Source organism: Camelus dromedarius, chromosome 7 (assembly GCF_036321535.1).
Source record: "Camelus dromedarius isolate mCamDro1 chromosome 7, mCamDro1.pat, whole genome shotgun sequence".
NCBI lineage: Eukaryota > Metazoa > Chordata > Mammalia > Artiodactyla > Camelidae > Camelus > Camelus dromedarius.
This window is the reverse complement of record NC_087442.1, coordinates 42,307,494-42,316,184: the sequence shown is the minus strand read 5'-3', so window position 1 is coordinate 42,316,184 and position 8,691 is coordinate 42,307,494. Positions and strand designations below refer to the sequence as shown.

Sequence of the window (8,691 nt, the reverse complement as noted above, 5' to 3'; positions counted from 1 at the left end):
GCCGCTGCCGCCGCTCCCTCGCGGGTGCACCAGGGTCCGCTGGAGGGGCGGGGGCGGGGCGGGGCCGCGGCCCGCCCCCTCGGCGCGCCAGCCCCGCCCCTCCCGCCCTCCCTCCCCCATGGACCGCAATGATTTAGAAGTTCAGGAATCCCACGTGACGTCACCGGGGGGGTGATGTAATGCACTCTAAATAGAATGTATTGTAATCTTTGCTCAGTCCAACGTGGTCCCTTCACCCGGGCTCTGCTCTTGCCTTCTCCACACTTGTTTGGTAAGTTCCTAAAAATACGGCTCGGCCACTTCTGGGGCTTTTGCATTTAGCCACTTTTGTTGCACTTGCCGCGGGAGCCATCTCGGGAGCGTACTTGTTTGCAGGGGTTGGTTCTCGGCAGCAGCCGCGAGGTTATTTGGTCCAGTGGGCAGGTCACAGGGCAAAGGAGTAGGGAAGATGCGATGCATTTTTTTTGGAGGGTGAGCTGTGTTTGTAAAAACTTTGACGGACCAGAGGGAAGTCTGGCCCCAAATGCTGGTGGACTGTGGAATTCGGCTATGTCCTGAGGCTACCCCAGAGACCCCACGCCGTGTCCGTCCCGGAGCGCGTCTCGGTGGCCGCTGCGCCTTGCGACTGGAGGGATGCTAACGTGGAGCGAGCGCCGTGTCCGCCCCGGCGTGCGTGCGTGTGTGGGAGCGCGCGTGTGTTTCCCTGACACGGGGAACAGTTATGAATCGGGGGTGTGTGTTTGCCTTCAGAGACCTGGCAAGGTGCGGAATCCTCCAGAAGTGCGATCAAGCGGCGGCAGCAGCGGCGGCAGCGGAGACGGCGAGCCATGAACCTCCCCTCGCGTCCCCAACTTCTCAGTGATGCGGCGGAACCCCCGGAGAAAGTTTGCAAACTTCCAGCGGGCGTGGCGAGGACGCCGGGTCACCTAGGGGGCGGACAGGCGAGCGCGTGGGGGGCTCGGTCCCTCCCGGGTGCCGGAACCTGCTGCTGCCACCTCTCCCGCAGGGCTGCCCGCCGCAGGTGGTGGGCGCGCGCGCCCGGGGAGGGGACGTCGCGCTTGGAGGGCACTTGGCTTTCACTCCCGGCACGGAAGGCTCGAGAGTGTCGAGGCTCTGCTCGCCTTCACTCTTCCAGCCTCCTCTTGCCTCCGTCCGGTTCTCGCTGGCATCATTACCTCTTCGCCGCTACCCCAAATGACAGCTCCCGCTTTTGCCGCGGCGGCGCGGTGGCAGTTCCCAGGACCCGGCGGTGGAGCCTTCCTCTCCGGCAGATTCTCCACGGAATCGGTTAAAACTTTTCACGATGTTCTTAGAGGGGCAAGACGCACCAAGGAACCAAGGGGATGTTTTCTCCCCGGGGCTGCATCCCGCTTTTCCTTTGCCATAGATTTATTTCGGGAGAGTGGTTTATCTGGTAGATAAAGCCTCGGATCTTGTCCACTCCTTCCCCAACTTTCCCTGAACGGTTGCCGCCCCCACTTGAGGCTTGTTCAAGGCCAGGAACTAAGTGGAGTGGTTGTATATTTCGTTGTCAGAATCCGCAGTGTTTGATTTTTATTTTTCCCTCCTTCTCTGACATGTGTCAAGGAATAAAGGCAGGATACAGGTCCATTACGTCATTCTGCAGGCCAGTAAGTGATTAACAGCTTCAGATACTCAAGGGTTGGGGGCTTAGAAATGCTGACAAAGCAACTATGCTTTCCATCCCCAGCCCCCAACATACTCGTACAATCGCTGGTTCCATGGGCATCTTTATTGCCCTCTCCTCCTGGTCCCCTCTTTCTCCACCCCCTCTCCCTCCCACACAGTTATCACGGTGGCCCCGCCTCCGCCTTTTACTGCTTTCCCTGGGGGCGATCACAGTCCCTGGAGTGTGTGTAAGAGCTTCTGGTGGCTGAGGGGGGCACAGTACCTATCAGCGCACACGCAATCTACCCTTTTCTATTATTTAAGAAAGGCACCGGCCAGCCCTCTTCTCCAGGGCAAAAATGCTCAGCCCTGATAGAAAAGGCATCCGAGGAAATGTTTAGAGACGTTATGATAATACTATGTCCCTGTGGTGACTCAGGAAAACAACACACCCACTACAGAGTACTTAATTTTACATAGCGCCTTCCTCTGACCGGTTAGCCGAAGAGAGATGAAGTGAGATGCTAACTAAATGAATTCTAGCTAAACGGCTCAAGATTAAACGTTTCATTTCCAGAGTGAGGGAATGTGAGTCGTTGAACCCAAAGTACCAAGCAATAAATTGGTGCATGTGTTATTTTCTTTCTTAACCTTAAGTTTCTGTATTTAAAGGGGAAGTTAAATACATAAGTCACTGAATTGAGTCAGAATCTCCGTATCTGGCAGTTGAAATAAAAATACTGCGTGTGACATGTTTAAGGGGTAAAAGTAAGAAGAACTCTGGCGGGGAGGGGGTGGGGGGACGGGACGGGGTGGTGGGTATGAGCGATGTGCAGCAGGAATCAAAGATTTCCTAACAGCTTTTGGAGGGTGGGGGGCAGAGGAGTTGAGTGCTCTCTGATTTGGAGTCGGTGAAAGCGAAATAAAGGAAAATTTATATCTCGAGTATGTGGGAATTTCTTGAAGAACACATGTTTTGTTATAATCAGATCTACTTTCTTCAAAGTGAAAGCCCTGCTGTAGAGTAGGCATTTGTGAAACTCCTGTCTGGGTCTAATTGACACCCTTCCCCAAGTCTGTGGCAGAATTTATTATTTATTCACGTCTAGAGATGTAATAGTATAACCCCCACACAATACATGTGCATCTAAAATGTTAAACTTCTTGTTTGTGATTCATACATAGACCTAAAGGGGAAAATGGCCCAGGTCACCAGCACTGGAGAGTGTGATTAATGATCAGTGATTTAGTGATCAGTGATTAGTGGTTTTATTCAAACTGTTACCTCTGACCAGAAGCACACATCAGAGGATTAACAGGCTCTTTAGATAAATGCTCATTAGTGGAAGGGGAAAAGCAAAGATAATAGGCATGCACCCAGGGACAACTTTCGAAGAAAATCATTCCCCGTCTTCAGAATAATAAGCTCTATTAACAGAAAGCCCTTTTAATTTAAAACTTGCTTTTATCTTGTAAATCAAAGTTAGATGTAAAAGTTTGTAGTGCCATTATAACCTAAATTTTCCCATATCCACTAGATGTGGATTATCTCAGTAGCGATATTCTTTTTTATTTAAATAAACAATTGGACCTTTAGAGCAGCTGAACCCTGACAAGTCCTTAACTCCCAGGGTTTGAAGGTGTCCCCCCTTCTAGAATGGAGAGTGCAGCTTGCTAACTAGATGGCGCACTGTTATTTGGTGTTCTGTGCTGTGTCGTGCAGGAGTCTAAAGGAGCAAGTAGCTGCTTGCGAGGTGCTCTTCAACATTTACAACAAAGTTGATTTTGTGTAGGGTTGGAGGCTAGACAGTTCTACAAGTTTTTAGTCATATTTTCCATGTCAGTTACATCTAGGGAGTTCAAGGCTACTGGAAAAATTAGTCTCATTACTAAAAGAAACTTAGAACCAGGGAGGAGAGGAGGTACGGGAGTCCAGGAGGTACCTCTGGGTTGCAGAAGTGATTGTGAAATACCAGACCTGTTTTTTTTTTTTTTTTTTTTTTTTTGTGCTAAGAGTTAGTTTCAGTCTTTGGTCTGAAGTACTGAGGCAAATACTCAAAGCTTTATTTTCTTCCTAATCTTGCTGTTGAAAAAGAAGTTACTAGAAAGAAAGGAAGAAAAAACTTGATTCGGTGACTGCAGGAAGAAACACGTTGCTGATTTTATTCTACAGATAATGGTAAGGTGATGTTTATTACACTTATTAAGCAGAAAGGGAACTTTGTAGTTGGTTAAATGAGAACAATCTTGTATTTTCATAGATTAAATTCACAAATGGAAGTCTTATTTTATACTGACCTTTAATGTTGCTTTTGTCAGTTTCCTGAGACTTGGTAGCATTATGTGTGGAAGGTTTTGTGTGTGTTAATGTTGGTATGTGAGTAAGACCATTATCTCCTGGATAAAATAATGTTCATGAGCATGGGAACTGCAGTGGGGGTCGGGGGGTTATGAAGCCTGTTAAATAATTTGTCAGGTAAGAATTCCCTTTTTCACAAGCTTTCATGAAGCACTTCAATACGTACTTAAGTTTTAATAAAAAAGGAGTTCTTTAAAAAGAAACCTGAAAATTAAAAATAAAACAAACAAAAGTCCTAGGTGTATGTTCCCCTGAAGAAGGATGTTGCTGATTGAATATCAGCTGTTACTTTAGTTATAAAACTTGAAAACAATAAAAGAACTCACTTGTGCTTTCCTGTAAGTTTTCTCATTTTCCTTTGCTCATGGCATTTTATATAGATCTGTTATTTTTAAATCCTAACTGATTCATAGTGGTTTTTATTTTTCAACTTTACTCAGAGTAAACATGTTTCCTCAATTGATTATATCTTCAAGCCAACTGTTTTTGAATATAAATTGCTGATATCCATAAATGGCCTGTCAATTAGAAGTCAGTTGTGACCTCATATAGTTCATATATGAAGAGATGGTTTATTAGGACATTCCAACAAAAAAATGGAAACAGTGCCTTTGTTTTTATATCTCTGTGATGTTGCAGCTTTTATTTGAATAGGGAGTTAAATGAGTGGTAGTTTGTCAGAGAGATTTTTCCGTGTAAGTTCCCAATTATAGTAAGCTGAAGATTTTGGTTGCAATTATTTGTCAGTTTCCCACACCTGTGGATTCAAACGCCAATCAATTATGCACTTTCCATGGCTGTTTGTACTAATGTCAGGTTCCTGGTCTCCTGATTTCATACTATAATTTGTTTTTTATCAATGATGCATCGCCATCCTATAATATTTCCTTAGCATTCCTCTCCTCCTTATTAAGCAGAAAATTATTTTGTGGGGGTGTGATGTTCACTGGATCACCAAGATGTGAACTTTGTATTTGTGGTTGTTTTTCTTCTGGTTGTATTGTTAGATTAAAACTGGGGATTTGAGTGGATTTATTATTTTTGTCATCTTTTTTTTTCTTCTTCTTCTTCACTTCAAAGCGGTGCTGTTAGCCACAAAATTAATGTGATCATGGCTGGTGTTTCCCATCTAGATGCTTCTTTTGCTTCTTACAAATTGGATTTCTACAGCAATTTAAGATCTTTTTTAGAGGCAGCTTTCTTGGATGAAGATGGAACAATGATCTCAGTCAATTCATTATCCTGTCCAGTTTGACTACCAGCTGTATTATGGGAATCAACCAGTGCTTTTATAAATTAGTGTTTAAAAATTTAAATCTAAGACTATTTCTCTGAATCCTATTTAAGAAAATTATATAGTTGAGATAAGATAATAAACTGGAGGGGGGTGGAAATAGCCCCAAATATTTAAATGTGAGAAAGAATTACTTTCGGATATGCTAAACAGACTTAAAGAACCTTTTTGTGTTGCTATTTGTAAACTAAATAAGCTATCTATTTTATGGCATTGCTTTGAATAGAAACTCTGGCACTTTTAAAATGACATCATGTTTAATGTTTTCACTAAAGAGTTCTTACATTTTGTAATTAGGAAAAAAATGGGCAATTAGTGTTTTTTGAGGATCCATTAGTATTCCATTGTTGGGAATAGCAAATCATGGATTTACTATAAGAAAAGGGAGGAGAGAGAGAAGGCTTTTATAAATTTCCAGGTAGTGATAACACTGTTAAGGAAACAAGAAGAGCTTTTGAAGCTCTTTTTGAGACTCTGGGAGTTTCAAAATAAAACTTTAAAAGTTTAGGATAAATTCCTGAAAGTATAAGATGTTACCTTGACATTTCTCATATTTCTTTCCTCCAAGCTCACTCTGTTGCCCATTTATGTCTTCAGAGAAACAGATCAGAATCAACCTAACACTTTAAAAATATGTATTTTAGTTGCTTCCTTCTATTTCCTCAAGGTTCACAGTTGTAATCTCTACCCTAAAATTAACAAAGATTGAAAACTACCATGTTGGCATTTGGCTTGAACTGCTCTTGGTAAGAATTCCTTTGGCTCTCAGGGTTCTGATGTGAGATAGAAAGGCCTGCGTGGTAGCATTAGGCAGAGCTGGAGCTGAGGGAGGTCTCCCTGGTCGACAATGCCGTCACTTTGTGGAGGAGAACCTAGGTCCTGGTGGTTCTCCTGGCTCACCTAAGGCCCAGAGCTGGAGAGGGCCAAACTGAGCTTAGCAGTCGGGTCCCTGCCTCCATGTTGGGTTGTCTTTCTACGAGTCAGGCCACCATCCGTGCCCTTGTAGGAGTGAAGCATAACCCATGGCTTCGGATGCTTTGCTCTTTTCAAACCTTTTGATCACTAACCTTTCAATGACAAATTTTAATCAGATCTTTTGAATGAATGCCCTGACCATATAAACTGTGGTCTCTATTCTGGTTATTTTTATATAGCTACAAAGTTAATTTTTCTAATATTGGCCTCCTTATTTGAAGGCCACTCTTCTTCACCATTACTGTTAGACATGCCCTGTAAAATGACACCGTCCAGATTTCACTGGAGACTAAAAGCCAGGCAGAACTCAAAATGGTCTATAGGACCGTCCCCGAATCAGGCAGTAACTTTCTTTACTTCCTGTATATTCTTTTTCATCTTTGAGGAGGGGATCTGAAAACTTAAAGTTAAAATAAGTCATCTTTCTTTTGTTGACTGGAGTGACAAGTGCTTTTTTTCACTCTGGCAGATGCGCTTTTGCCTACGGTTTGACTGTGCTGTATGATCTTTCCAGGTTGGTGTATATGAGAGTGTTTAGAGGTGAATGCTACTATGTGAGGAGTGAGTGAGTTGAGTCTGGAAGTATGCTCTTTGAGGTTTGACTGGCAAAACTTGACTAATCATAGCTCATAGAAATCATGCATGCAACATAGGGGGCTCCAGAGGACTAAACATTTGATTTAAGATGACATTTAGGTTCTGCTGTATTTAGCATGGAGAACAAGAATATCTCAACAGAAATCTTGAATGCGTCTACTGTATGTGTTGCTTGGCCTGACCCATAGCTTTCCCTTCCAGCTCTTTGCATAAGCGCTTTATATCAGAATTTAGGTCTCTTTTATTCTTTTATTACACCGAGGAGCCCTTGTGTTGCATGATTTCTCAAATATAACACATTTCAGCCAGTTTTATGCAATTTTCTCTCTGCTGGCTTCCTAAGGGGAGAAAACCACATGCAACAAAAAACATCTTTGTTTTTGTTTGAATTAGCCGATTATTAGAAGAAATATATTTTATCTCCATTTGCCACATCTGGTGGGACCATTTTACTTTACCAAAACAAGATTTTCTTCTTTAAGTGAGCAATAATATTGTTTGGCTTCTGAATGACCAGGAACTAATCCATGCACCAGAGGGTAGAAGGCTTTGAGGATAAAGTCCACTTCCAGCAGGGTACCTAGGTATGACGAGGCAGGCCATTACGAAGAGACTGATTTGCCTCACTGCAATGACAATCTTGCCCAGAAAACCATTGCCTCCTGGGAGGAAAGGAAATAGTATAGGCTGAAACTTCTGAATTCTGAACAAGGACTGATGCTGCTCTGAAGAAGGTGCTCAGGACGTTGAGGGTCTCCAGGGTTAATCATTAAACTGCAACCTGGCAAACCATTCACGGGCTAGAACTTGACCATCTACTTCTTAAAAGCCTTAATAGTCCTCTTCATCCATTCTCTGCGTTTTCCTTATGCTAATATTTCTCTAGATTTATTTTTTAACATCCATCCTAGTTACTGTGCTTTCATGAGTAACCCTGCAATAACAAATCACAAGTGTGTGTGTGCATAGCAGATGGGGGACATTTTTCCATAAGGGGAATAGATTTCAGTGTCAAATCTTAGAAGAAACAATTAGCAAGACAAAAGAAAGGAAGGTTTGCCGTCAGACTGATGGTGTCACAGGCTCTGCCATTCTTAGCTCTGCAACACTGTGGTTTAAGGCAGCTGGAAAAGCCCGACACTGTAAGAGAGTACCCCCAAAGCGCTGTCTTGAACTCTGTGCTTTTCTGTTGCAGTTTCTTCATTTATGATCAAAGAGTGTTGGTCTTGACCAGCACTGTCCAATAGTGGGAACCACAAATGCAAGTCACATGTGTAATTTTAAATGTTCTAGTAGCCTGACATTTAAAAGATTAAAAAAAAAGATGATGTTAATTTTAACATAATTTAACCCAGTATATCTGAAATATTATCATTTCAATATACAGTCAATGTGCAAATATTGATGAGATACTTTGCAATTTTTTTTGGTACTAAATATTTGAAGTCCAGTGTGTATTTTTGATTACTACACACTTCAATTGGACTAGTCCCATTTCAAGTGCTCAGTAGCTATGGATCCCTGTGACTGTTGTGTCAGGCAGTGCAAATCTATATGCTCTATCAGTGGTTCTAATTCTAGCAGCCCAATAGATCCACCTGTGGAATTTCTTTTAAAAAACTGCTAATACCTTACCTCCCCTTATTTTGATTTAATTAGTTTGGGGTGCGGACCTGGACCTGTATATTTTTTAAAAGCTCCAAAAGTGTTTATAAAGTTTAGCTAGGGTTGAGAACTGCAATTCTAACTGATCTCTAAGCAATCTTCTACTCTAATGTCCCATGATTCTATTTCAGGAAAGGTATTGCAGTAAAGCATTCAGAGTTCAAAGGGCAGC

At 42.8% G+C, this 8,691-nt stretch overlaps 1 protein-coding gene across 2 annotated transcripts in view; it reads left to right on the top strand.

Annotated features, from left to right (window-relative positions):
• Positions 1–224: 224 nt before the first annotated feature.
• CREB5 (cAMP responsive element binding protein 5) overlaps positions 225–8,691 on the top strand; it is a 381,842-nt gene continuing 373,375 nt past the window's right edge. For both annotated transcript variants that reach the window (XM_064487484.1, XM_064487485.1), the window contains exon 1: positions 225–271. The gene's annotated coding sequence lies outside the window, so the exon portion shown is untranslated. The remainder of the gene's footprint in view (positions 272–8,691) is intronic.